This window comes from Lissotriton vulgaris, chromosome 7, assembly GCF_964263255.1.
Source record: "Lissotriton vulgaris chromosome 7, aLisVul1.2, whole genome shotgun sequence".
NCBI lineage: Eukaryota > Metazoa > Chordata > Amphibia > Caudata > Salamandridae > Lissotriton > Lissotriton vulgaris.
The window spans coordinates 1558217294-1558230503 of record NC_141695.1 but is presented as its reverse complement, the minus strand read 5'-3'; positions in this window follow the sequence as shown (position 1 = coordinate 1558230503).

Here is a 13210-nt window from a genome sequence, read left to right as displayed (position 1 = left end):
TCCGGCGCAATAATGTACGCATTTTGGGGGTCCATGAAAAAAGCGGCAGGGGAGTCAGTTGACCTATTTGTAGAAGGCCTTATCCTTCAACATCTTAAACCCAAGGGTCTTGGCAACTTCCTCGTTGTAGAAAGAGTCCATAAAGTTCCTGGTGGGGGGGCCAAGGCTGGGCCCCACCGCACCCCATTCTGGCCAGGATCCTTAACTAGCGGGACCATGACGCAATACTACAGTGAGCCAGAACGGGGCCTCTGCTCACACTTGATAACGCCGACATAACTTTTTTCCCTGACTTCACTCAGCTAGCCCAAAAGCAGCGCAGATCCTTCCTGGGAGTGAAGAAACTGCTTACGGACAAGGGTCTCAAAGATGCAATGATTTTCCCGTCCAAGCTCAGAGTGGAAGCAGATGATAGGGCTTGGTTCTTCAACAACCCTGAGATTGCAGCGAACTGGCTGGAGACCCGGAAACCCTAGGTTCAAAGATGCTGCTATCAGGGAAGCAGGTTTGCGGGGATCGAGGTGCCTCTTGGAACTTTTGTATGAACTCGACCTTCACAGGGAGAAGCAGATGGACACTGTGGACATAGGGAGACCGGTAAAAGGGGTGCTTGTAGTTTGATGGACACGATCTACGCTAAGTTAGTGTTTCCTCACAGTGTTAAATTGAAGATTCTTGAGCTGGGGGATAGGGGTGGTCGGGGTTTCACACACCCTCATTTTCTTCATTCAGTACAGCAGTTGGATGTCAGGTTTGTATGAGCAGTTTCAAGTCCAGTGGGCAGGGAAGCAGGGAGGGGGAATTTTATTTTTGTTTGTAATTGTGTTTTTTTTTGTCGACAGGCAATGTGATAAACGTGACAGAGGCTTTTGGCTTTTCCACCAAGTTTGATGCATACACAGTGGGATAAGGGAGTCAAAATATTGAGCTGGAATGTCAATGGACTTGGGGATAAAGTTAAATGCAGTATAGTTCTTCAATATATCAAGAAGCAGGCCCCCAACATTGTTCTTTTACAGGAGACCCATTTGATAGGCAGCTCATGTAAGGCGATGTGCAGATGGGGATATAAATTGGTGGTACATGCCGGGTTTACAACAAGTTCGAGGGGACTAGGCTTTATGCTAAAAAACACTTTCCCCCTTGGTGTAGATTCCACACAGGTTGATGACAGAGGCTGATATGTAGGTATCACTGGGTCCTGGGCGGGGCGAACCATTACATTGATGTCTATTTACGTCCCGCCTGGCCTTCAGACCACTACGTTTCAGGACCTACATACCACTCTCCTTTCACTACCAGAGGGAGTGCTGCTACTGGGAGGTGACTTTAACTCAGTGGGCTTGGGAATTCTAGAGCGTCACTCACCACGTGAACTGGGGCCTGCTCACAGATGGCTACCAGACTTTCTGGAGACTATGGGATTGGTGGACAGCTGGCGTATTTACCGCCCTGAGAATATATAACACACCTTTCATTCTGGTGCCCACGGCAGCCTATCCAGGTTCGATTACATTTTGGTCCCCAGCCCCCAGTTCTCACGTGTCCACAAGATCAAACACTTAGCGAGGGGTGTATCCGACCACACACTGCTGTGGGTACATATACTTCTGGCCCAGATTAGGGTGGGTAGAGTTGTCCCCATCTACTCTTGTTACCTGCGCAACCCTAAAATTCATAAAGATCTCCACAAGGCTATGGACGCGTATTTTAGTGAAAACTCTGGCACTGTAGATTCCCCACAGACGCTATGGGAAGCTTTCAAGGCGGTAATTAGGGGAGAAGCTCTCTTGTTAATATCTGGACAAAAGAGGGAACAACGCCTGGAGGTGTCTACCATAGAGGACGAGATCTACCAATTAGAAAGAGACGTGAAAACAACAACCACACCAGCTTCGATCCACTTGTTACCCTTTAAACAGGATGAATATAGGGTGTTAGTTACGGAGAAGGCCAACGACCTGGGACAAGAGAAACTTGGTAGGATTTATGACCTAGGTGACAAAGCAGGTAAATTGATAGCATGGCTTGACCAGCTGGAATGGGCAAACAGTGGTCCCGGTTCTGCACGAGGCTAATAATACTTGCATCACTGACCTCCAAGATATCGCGAATCACTTTTCCAAGCACTTTGCTGCAGTATATACTGCAGTAGCGCCATACACTGAGGAAGACTCGGCTGAATTGATGAGGGGCATTACACTCCAAACCCTCTCCTTGTCAGATCAACAAAAAATGGACAGCCCCTTGACAGTGGACGAAATAGCGCAAGCGATCAGATCATTGAACTCAGGAAAAGCCCTTGGCCCTAACGGAGTTCCCATTGAGTTGTACAAACTTAACCCAGATAAATTCCCTATTTATCTTAAAGCCATGTTTGAGGAGAGTAGGGTATACCATAGCAAACATAGTTACTATACATAAGGAAGGCAAACCCAAAACGGACTGTGCCTCCTATAGGCCAATTTCTCTCCTTAATGCTGAGCCTAAGATCCTTGCCAAAGTATTAGCTAATCAGCTAATTACAATTGTTTCTGAGCTTGTGCACCCGGACCAATCCGGTTTTATACCGCACCGTAACACAGCGTTAAATCTGCGCCGAGTGCATGGAGTCCTTGATAGGGCGGAAACGATTCTGGAACCGGCTATCCTTGTTTCCCTGAATTCCACCATGGCGTTCGATACTGTTGAATGGCCTTATCTTATGGCTGTCCTGTGAAAATTGGGGTTCGGCCAGTAATTCACTGAGTGGGTTCGCCTCCTCTATTCGGCGCCACTGGCACAAGTTGAGTGTAGTTAACAATAAAAAATCTGACACATTTATTTTGAGTCGGGTACCCGTCAGGGATGCCCGCTCTCCCCCCTTCTTTTTGCTTTGGCACTGGAACCTCTGGCGTCGTGGATTAGGCGAGATCCAGAATTCCGTGGTATGTGGTGGGCGCCTGACTGGGCGGATCACATCTCACTTTAGGCAGATGACGTATTACTCTATTTGACCGATCCCAAACGGTCCCTAGCAGTGGTTTTAGATATATTGGCGGTTTTCGGCAGATATGCTGGGTTTACGATCAATTGGGCCAAGTATCACCTTTATGCCCTGCAGGGAGGCCCTCCAACCTTGCCCTGTAACTGTCCAATCCAGATCACTGCCACGTGATTTAAGTATTTGGGGATTTTTCTCTCCCTAGACCCGGCACTTAGATATGAAAAAAATCTACTACCTCCACTTTTGTGGTTAAAATGAGATATAGCCAGCTGGAAATCCCTTCCCCTTTCTTTATTAGGCAAGTCTGCTCTCTTTAAGATGATGTCCCTTCCCTGTTTCCTTTATGTTCTTCAAAACTCGCTCGATCCGGTTCCACCAAAATATTTCAAAGAAATAGAACGCCTTCAGAGAGACTTGTTATGGACGGGGACACCACGAAATGCCTTGGGTAAACTTACGTTAAAATGGTATGATGGAGGCATTAGTCTCCCGGATATAAAAAAATATTATTGGGATGCACACCTGGCTGCTATTAATCATGGCACGTATGGTAACCCTGACAGTCCAGGCTATCACATGGATAAGTTGCTCCTCCCGGGTGGGAATTATAACAGATCAATCTATTAGAAACCAGACCGGTGTCGACTGACGGGCCCCACTGGTCACTCGGTTAAGATATGGCATACTGTGAACAAATCCCACGGTTGGGAATGTTGACTGACGTTGGCTACCCCCTGTGCGTTTCTGCGCTACTGGGAGACTTGTGGACATCGAAAGGGTTCAATAAATAGGACATGATTGGCATTTTGCAAATTAAAGACCTTTGGGAGAGAAGTGAGGTGAAAACATTCGCTGCTCTCCAACATCAACACGAGCTAGCCGACACTGAGATTTTTCAATATACGAAGATTAGCCATGCACTGCACTCACTCCTCCCAGAGGGGTCCTCCCTTCCGGAATCATCTCCATTGGAGGACAGGATATTAGATGGTCACCTCCCAGATAGGACCATCTCCTTAATCTATAATAAATTGATATATAACATGAAGGACCCACTTTCAGGGCTGCTGCAGAAATGGGTGGCGGACGGGATAGAAATGGATGATGAAGACTGGAGGGAGGCGATGTAGTCTCCGAGAGTGGCAGCTATCCTGGTACGATTAAGACTGGTACAGCTTAAAATCCTCAACAGGACATATGACCGGCCCCTGACTGGTCCAAATGGGGAGAGCTGACACAGGAGACTATCGCAAGAAATGTGGGCAGACGGGTACTTTTATGCATATCATATGGGAATGCACATGCATTCAAACATTCTGAAGGGAGGTACACAAAGTCATGAGGGCAGTCCTAGGTATTGCTACCCATCCTGAAGCGGTTAGATGCCTATTGAATATATGGGAACCAACCGACTTGAATACCCAGCAGACTCAGTGGGCTACCCTTGACTTCATGCTAGCAAAGAGAAAAAGAATATGGACTAATCAATGTTCAGGGAAAAGACAGAGTATACTGCCAGAGAATGTCCTAAAAAGTGGTCCAGCGTTTGGGCGCAATGGAACTCATACCGTGGGAATATTTGTACACCCCTCTGACTATTGAATTGGACATAGCATAAGAAAATGAGAGCCCCCAAAAGTTTGGGCTCCAAGACCTAGTTTATGTAGTGGTTGCTAATCTATTTGATCAGTGTAACCAAGAGAAAGAAAAAATTATTTCTAGTGTCCCCTCACTCACCGGGGTTGCCCCACGGTGACATGCTTCATCATTGGGGCCTTCCCAGTTCTCTACGAAAAGGGGCGTACTGCGACTGACGAACTACGTAGGAGCACTTTATTTGTGAAGGACTATGTGTGGTGCAAAAAGTGTGGTGGAGTGGGTGTAAGTGAATTAAAAATACCGTACTAGTGGGCCTCAACAATTTTATTCTGCTCCTAGGTCGGTATATTAACAAGCATTTGCAATGTATAGGTCTCGTATTAGGAAAGTTTGAGCTATTGGTATTGTAAATGCCAAATCTTTTATTTATGTGTTGGTTTTGAAAATAGCGAAATTAATAGCTTTGTCATTTACAATGCCAATGGTTTTAACTTTCGCAAATGTGACACCTATAGTATTTGTAATGCAATATGTGTTGTATTTACGTGACTTAGATGTATTGATATTACAAATAACAATGGCCTTTAATTTTTAAAAAATAACACATACTTACATAAAAGTTATTGTAATTTATAATGGCAATAGCTTTAACTTTTGTAAATAACTTTTGTGAAGATTATGTTCAGTGTATTTTATTGTAACGAAAATCCAAGAACAGAAGTGAAATATTACCATCTTTTTGTGACATTTGTAATAAAGCTTGAAACATTGAGAGAACATATTTAAACCAGTATTTGTTGAATGGTTGCACAGATTGATGCTGTGGTGGCGCTGAGTGATGTTGTGGTGGCGACGAGTGATGCTGTGGCGTTCAGTGATGCTGTGGTAGTGCATAGTGATGTTGTGGTGCCCCTGAGTGATGTTGTGGTGCCCCTGAGTGATTCTGTGGTGATGCGATAGAGTGAGGGCGATAAATAGATAGAGTGAGGGCGATAAATAGATAGAGTGAGGGCGATAGATAGAGTGAGGGTGATAGATAGATAGAGTGAGGGCGATAGATAGAGTGAGGGCGACAGATAGATAGAGTGAGGGCAAAAGATAGATAGATAGATAGAGTGATAGAGAGATAGATAGAGTGATAGAGTGATGGCGATAGATAGACAGAGTGAGGGCGATAGATAGAGTGAGGGCGATAGAGTGAGGGCGATAGAGTGAGGGCGACAGACGGATAGATAGATAGATAGATAGATAGATAGATAGAGGGCGATAGATAGATAGATAGATAGATGGAGGGCGATAGATAGATAGATAGATAGATAGATAGAGGGCGATAGATGGATAGATAGATAGAGGGCGATAGATAGATAGATAGAGGGCGATCGATAGATAGATAGATAGATAGATAGATAGATAGATAGATAGATAGATGTATAGATAGATAGATAGATAGATAGATAGAGCACTATCACAAGTGGGCTGTTTCCCAAGTGGCAAAGTTATGTCCCCGAAAGTTAGCTTTTCCAGATTAAACGTTTTGAAAGTGAATGCAATTGGATCTATTTTATGTGTTCTTTTTTTCTTGCAGTTAATTACTTAATGAAAGCGCCTTTGTCTCGGTAGGTCACTTTAATTTTCTAATGAACAATGTGTTCTGCCTTTTCTTTTCCCAAAAACGTTGTTTCCTCGAATCAAGTACAGCATTCTCATTGTTTTTTAATGTCCAGTAATTTTTATTTATATGGGATTTAAGTATGCTATTTTTAAGTATTAGATGCTTATGTCTTATGCACACACCTGGGTTTTTGTATATTTGGTTCTTATTTTTTAAGCATAAATAGTCGGTGCAGTGTGAGCTTTTTTCCTGTCGATGTTCCCAAATCTGAAATTGTACAAGTAGTATTTATTGTGTCCTGTGAATTTTAGTTTTGGTCGGGTTTGAGTAGGGGTGGGGGAGGGGAAGTTCTCGGTGCATACCCGGGGAAGGGTCGCCCACAGCTGCTTTGGTGACGTTACTTTTCGCAGTTCTAGTCGGCGAAAAGGTGTAATTTGTACGCATCCTATATTTCATTCCTCGTCCCATCTTTATTACCAGAGGGGGTGGTTGCCTGTTTTAAGTAATAAAAAGGGGGATACTACAGATATAGGCATTGGCAGTGTTGTCCAGAAGTGAAGTAAAATCAAATGTGGATTCTGTTTTTGTGCATCTTTAAAAGTACATTTTATGCCCTCCCCGAGTTTCTGACTGTCTCCCATATCCTGAGAGTGTGTGAAGCTAATACTTTCAGAACAAACGTGTTTGAGGGGCCCTTTGAAAAATGAAAACCTGGCCAGTATGTCAGTCGGGACCGCAGGGAAATAAAATGCCACTGCGTGAAAAATGTTTATCAATTGCCATCCGCTAAGTGCTCACCGTTTAGCCTGTAAACCCTATGACATTAGGGGTCTAGTTCGAGCTGTTATCACCGCCCCAGCACCCCCTTTCCACTTTCACTTGTAACAAAGGTTTCCATCTAGTGAAGTCCACGGGGCCTCTCCAGTGCACTGCCTGACCGCCTTCCCCTCTGAGAGCACACGTGTCTGTGGCGGTGTACGCCCGGTGGGAACACACCGTGGCATGTCTATGGTAATGTATCTTGTTGAAAACACAGAGGCGTTTTTCAGTAATGAATTCTGTTGGAAACACAGTGGCATGTCCCTGGTAATGTGTCGTGTTGGAAACACAGTGGCATGTTGCTGGTACAAGATGCAATGTGCGAACCCTGCGTACCTCGGCCTATCATCTCTATGAGATTAGGCAAGAAGGGCTCCTGCCGATCTCCAAGAGTTAGCAGTAATTTTATTTGCCTTGCCTCTCTCTTTCCAAACAACATGCCTTTCTCCCTGCCAGCTGTCTGTTGAAAAGGCACAGGCTTGTTCCTTGGCCCTAACAATGCAATTACAGCCTCGAAGATCGCACGGTTTGTGCATTAAGTACAGTGCCAAAACGAGGCAAATTGATCGTTTGACTTGACAAAGCCATGTGATCTCTTCCATGCGGGCGATGCGACATGCATGAGCTGGCACCGCTGCAGCACACCCCGGACCCAGACCTTCTCTTGCCCCTGTCCTTGGAGCAGTAAAAGCAGCCTCAAGAGAGCGCCACGGCGCGCATTCTCATCACTGCAAACTATTCTAATAATCACACCCTTAATTCAGTATTTAAGTCTAACCGGCATAAACAGGATCTCTGTTAGTAGGCACTGGAATGCCTTAATAGGTATTCCACTGGCCGTGACTGGCGCAGTCTTGTCAAACTATCTGCGTAGCCTGGCCTGAAGACTAGGGTAACCAGAATTTTAAAGCAACAAAAACCGGGACATTTCACAACAAGCATTGCTGCCTGCAGTTGCTGAGTTTAAAGAAGTAATGGCAGAACAAGCATTAGCGGCAGCAATAGCGGCCACGAAACGAAAACCGGCCAAGCGAAAGGAGCAAGGGAGAAGCGCTGGCGACAGGGGGCTGGGGATGGCGCCTCCAGCCTAAGCGCTGTCGTCTGACAGCAGCGGGCTACTGAGTTAGGCGGGAGTCGAGGTGCTCTGAGCGGTGCACAAACCACATAATGCAATCACGTCTCTTGTCTAGAGTATACATCTGTGTTATCGTCGTACAACCGTCTCCAGGAGCATCTCTCCCGACTTCAAGGAACCGAGGTGGGTGGTAGAAGTACTAGTAGTAGTGGGAAAAAATAATTGGTGCCATGTCTTATCTAGTGGTCAGTAAATTCATAGAACATGGAAATTGCAGAGTGTAGGTAGGGAGTCTCATGTGGAAAATGCGCAAGATGTGGGTGTGAGTAAACTCAGATAAGTGGTAGGGTTACGTAAAGAAATTGAAAGTGGTGATCCAGTGGAAATTAAAATATGGGTTGCATTTTATTATATACACGGTCACATGTAAACTGACCCTATCTGAAGTCCGGTAGTCTGATATTTACAAAAGAAAAGTATATACTAAAACTTGCAGTTTGGTATTTTCATAACTAAACAATGTTTTCGATGATCCCCTTTGCCTCTGTTTGGAGCACATGCATTCGGAAATTGCTCTCATTTGCTGATGACGACAGCAATGGTATTTATAAGAATATTAATTTCAACATCGTAGTCTAAAATACGATATAAACTTAATAAACAGTAGGTTGCGCCGTTGCTTGGAAATGATTCATAAGTACTCACGGGATTTGGCAATTGATTTTACATTGGTGGTTATCTTCTTACTTACCTGCAACTAAACATCATTACAGTCCCGGTATTACATATATATTGAGGCCATCTAAGTTGATCGTATGGGTCCTGCAGTGTGTCAGTAGGACTGTATCCTGGCTGAGGAGCTACGTCTACCAGGGCACAAGTCCTTAAAAACAAGAAGTGGGCAAAGAGGTGTCACGAGGGAGACAGGGAGAGGAAGGAAGAAGAGGGAACGTGGAGGGAAAGTGATTTGTGCAGGGGGCGGAGCTGATCCCTTTGAAGCACGGCCGCCGTGAAAGAAGTGTGTGTTAATTAGGGGGAGGAGAAGTGAGGCCGAGTGCGCTGGGAAAGCAACAGATGGCTTTAATTTGAAGCTCTCGGAGGCAGGCGGCTCGTATAAAAGCGCGGTCACGAGAACTCATGCACTCGTGGAAATCCGCTTTAGTTAAAGTTTTTGGGTTCACCGTAATAGGTCTCTCTACGAGACCTAAAAATGGGGTTTGTCACTGTGTTCCAACCTCTAGTAAGGAGTGGATCAGTGCACGGTCGACATGTTTCAAGCTACCCCTAGCTTTTCTTCAGGACCATACAGGGACCAGCCCTGTATATGCCACTCCTATAGGCTCTAGTTAGGGATTAATATAAAATGAAATTCAAAAGCAATATGTAATGCTGCTAGCAATAATAACATGCGTTATTAGAAGCAATACATACGCTTGTACTCAATCCTGGTTCTGAAAAGATAATAGCATTTGATTAGTGGTTTTACCCTCCTTCCAGATTTGGAAGAAAGGTAAACATAATGCTCCTTCATGACGCATACTTAATTCAATATAGTGGTTATGTTGCCCCATATTGGTGCGTGCAGGCTTTCCGGTCCAGTGTATATAAAAAATCCATGCAAAGTGGTTGTGAATTCACACATATAAAGAACACAGGACTTAATGTGACAAGTACGATAGACACACTTAGATACATAACATATAAAAAGGGTTTCAATATTCACTTGAAAATGTGCATGTTAGCACTTCATGGTCACAGAGGGGGGCGGTGTCACCCTCTGGAATCACTGCTGGGAAATGCGGGGAAATCGAATTTCAAATTAAGTTACGATTGGCCGCGTAATGGTTTAAAAAGCTTTTTCAGAGAATCGTTTTTGACGGGTTTCCGGATTGGAAATCTCGTCTTTGTGCGATCTAAGACACTTACTTCCTTGTTGATGAAACCGCGAGGAATTACCTAGCTGCTAACCTCTCTGGACCGCATGTTGTTGTGCGTTCCGTGAGCGGTGAATAAGTAAGCCTGATACTTCCGGGGACGCCCGTAGGTAAACTAGACCTTGCCCCGTGGCGGCCAAGTTGGAAGTATGATATTTGCGCAGTCAATAAAGGTTGTTTTAAAGGACTCTTGAAAAAAACTCTTGAAAAGAGGAGGACTCTGAAAAAAGGAAGAAAGGAACCACAATTATAGTAGTCGGATCTCCCTTTTTTTTTGCGCACAATGGCAAATATTGGTAAAAGGGATCGTTTTTATGGAAAAAAAACTATCCTTTATATGGAATAAGGAATTACAACAAATTGCTTCAGTATGATTCAAAACTTATGGGACGATAAAATACAGAAAACGGGCTGTAAGCTATGTTATCATAGTAGTGGTATGATTTGTAAAATACTCTGTAGTGGTAATGGTTTGATTTAATCATTTTAAAAAAAAATGTTTAAAAGCTTTTTAAGTCATGGGGGTTTGAAAATATATCAATAGAGTGGTAGTTGTTATTCAGTGATGTACATATTTTTGAGACTACATCATAGAGGGGTATTTTGATGGATGTAAATATATATCATCATAATTCAAAAAATGGGCTTTATTTTACTTTGTTGACGGATATAGAGGATCGCCAAAAAAGTGGCGTGTGTTATAGCTTCTCATCGTTTTGGTTCATCCCTTGATCAAGTCATCTCGTGAATGCATTCCAGGGGATGTCATTGTTAATTCCCTCTGTATCAGTACGGAGTTTAACCCATCTTTGTTCACGTTCATGTAGGATTATTTCCAGATTCTTTTTTTTTTTTACACATTCCAAAACCACCCACATGAGGTCATTCGGTGTGTGGTGTTTCTCAATAAAGTGGGTCGTCAGGCGTGTGGTTACTCGTTTGCAACGGATGTTTCTCCTATGCTCCACTATGCGTGGGCTCACCTTTCTTGTAGTCATACCTACATAGTGCAGGTTGCAGGTGCAGGTAATTAAATAAAAGACCCCACTTGTGTTACAGTTGGAAAATTGGCGTAGCTCCCAAATCAAGTTGTTATTGAAAGTTACCAATTTTGTTGTTGATGTCAAATGGCAAACACTACAATTATTACATGGATAGTCACCGTTTGGTAATGGATGTAGTCTAGTAGTGTTGTCAGTTGGTCTCGGTCGGGTATGAACTGAATACTTTTTTTTAATTCATACCTCGGCTATAACTGAACATGGGCACAGGTATACTGAGGTCACCACTGTTGATTATTGGCCAATGTTTTTTTATTATCTTGGTTACTTGGTCTGATACTTTATTAAAAGTAGTAATACAAATGGGTTTTTTGTCATCAGATAGGTTTTTCACTTTGGGTTCCAATAGGGTGTCTCTGTTATTGTTGCTTGCTCTCTTGTTTGCATCTTTTATCAATTTATTAGGATATTTTCTCTCTTTCAATTTTTTACTTAGATCTTCCGCTTGTGTCAGGTAATCTTTTTTGTTTGTACAGTTCCTTCTCAACCTGAGAAATTGTCCAAATGGAAGGTTTTGTTTCAGATGTCTCGGGTGAAAGCTATCATGGGCAAGCAAACAGTTCCTCGCAGTTTGCTTAAAATGAGTAGTTGTTGTTAGTGTACCCGAATCTGCCCAGATGTTTAGGTCGAGGCACACTAGATGCGATCTTCTCATTGTGTTTGTAAATTTGAGAAATCTGTCCTGCTCATTGAGCCAATCAAAAAAGTCATTTGCTGCGTCTTCACTTCCTTCCCAAATTAGTAAGACGTTGTCTATATAACGCTTCCATAATGCTATATGGTGCTTATATGGATTGGTGTTGTTCAGAATCTTCTTCTTCTCCAGTTGGTAGACGTACAGTCCAGCTGTGCTCGGCGCAAATGTGCTGCCCATGCTGGTTCCGTGCTGTTGGCGGTATAATGTACCCTCAAAGCGAAATAAATTCTCGGTGAGTGCAAGGCGGCAACATTCCAACACCACATGTCTCGGTGTGTGGTATTGCCAATCATCCTTGAACAGTACTTCTTCTAATATGTCCAGAGTTTCCTTGTGTGGAAGGCTTGTGTATAAACTTTTCACGTCCAGACTGATGAGGATACTGGAAGTGGGGTCAAAACTTTGTTCCTTCAGTAGGCAGAGGACATCTTTTGTGTCTTGGAGGTAAGTTTCTGTTTTCTGGACCAGGGGTCGTAGGAATGTATCAGCGTATTTTGAAAGGGGTACAATCGTATGTATTGCATCTAATAACGCATGATATTATTGCTAGCAGCATTACATATTGCTTTTGAATTTCATTTTATATTAATCCCTAACTAGGGCCTATAGGAGTGATATATACAGGGCTGGTCCCTGTATGGTCCTGAAGAAAAGCTAGGGGTAGCTTGAAACATGTCGACCGTGCACTGATCCACTCCTTACTAGAGGTTGGAACACAGTGACAAATCCCATTTTTAATATACCGACCTAGGAGCAGAATAAAATTGTTGAGGCCCACTAGTACGGTATTTTTAATTCACTTACACCCACTCCACCACACTTTTTGCACCACACATAGTCCTTCACAAATAAAGTGCTCCTACGTAGTTCGTCAGTCGCAGCACGCCCCTTTTCGTAGAGAACTGGGATGGCCCCAATGATGAAGCACGTCACCGTGGGGCATCCCCGGTGAGTGAGGGGACACTAGAAATAAATTTTTCTTTCTCTTGGTTACACTGATCAAATAGATTAGCAACCACTACATAAACTAGGTCTTGGAGCCCAAAATGTTGATGGCTCTCATTTTCTTATGCTATGTCTCAGGAGGGCGACCTAGTTATTTCCTCCTTCTCCCCCCTAGATTATACATATTGAATTGGACAACCTGCTCCCTCCCTGAAATGTCCTTACTGTATACAATGTGATTGAATATTGTCTCAAATTGTCATGCCTTGGTTGATAATAAGTAGATTTTGGAATTGCTTATATGTTGACTGTTGTTTAATAAAACGATTTAAAAAAAATGTATTATGGCAGTCCATAGTGAACAAGGTGAATGCAGTCGAAGGGCTAAAGAGGACAATTGAAGAGGTCAAGATGCGCTGGAATGATGTCAAGCTCAAAACTAAGCAGAAACTCGCCAACAACTGGAAGGCAGCAATGCAGAC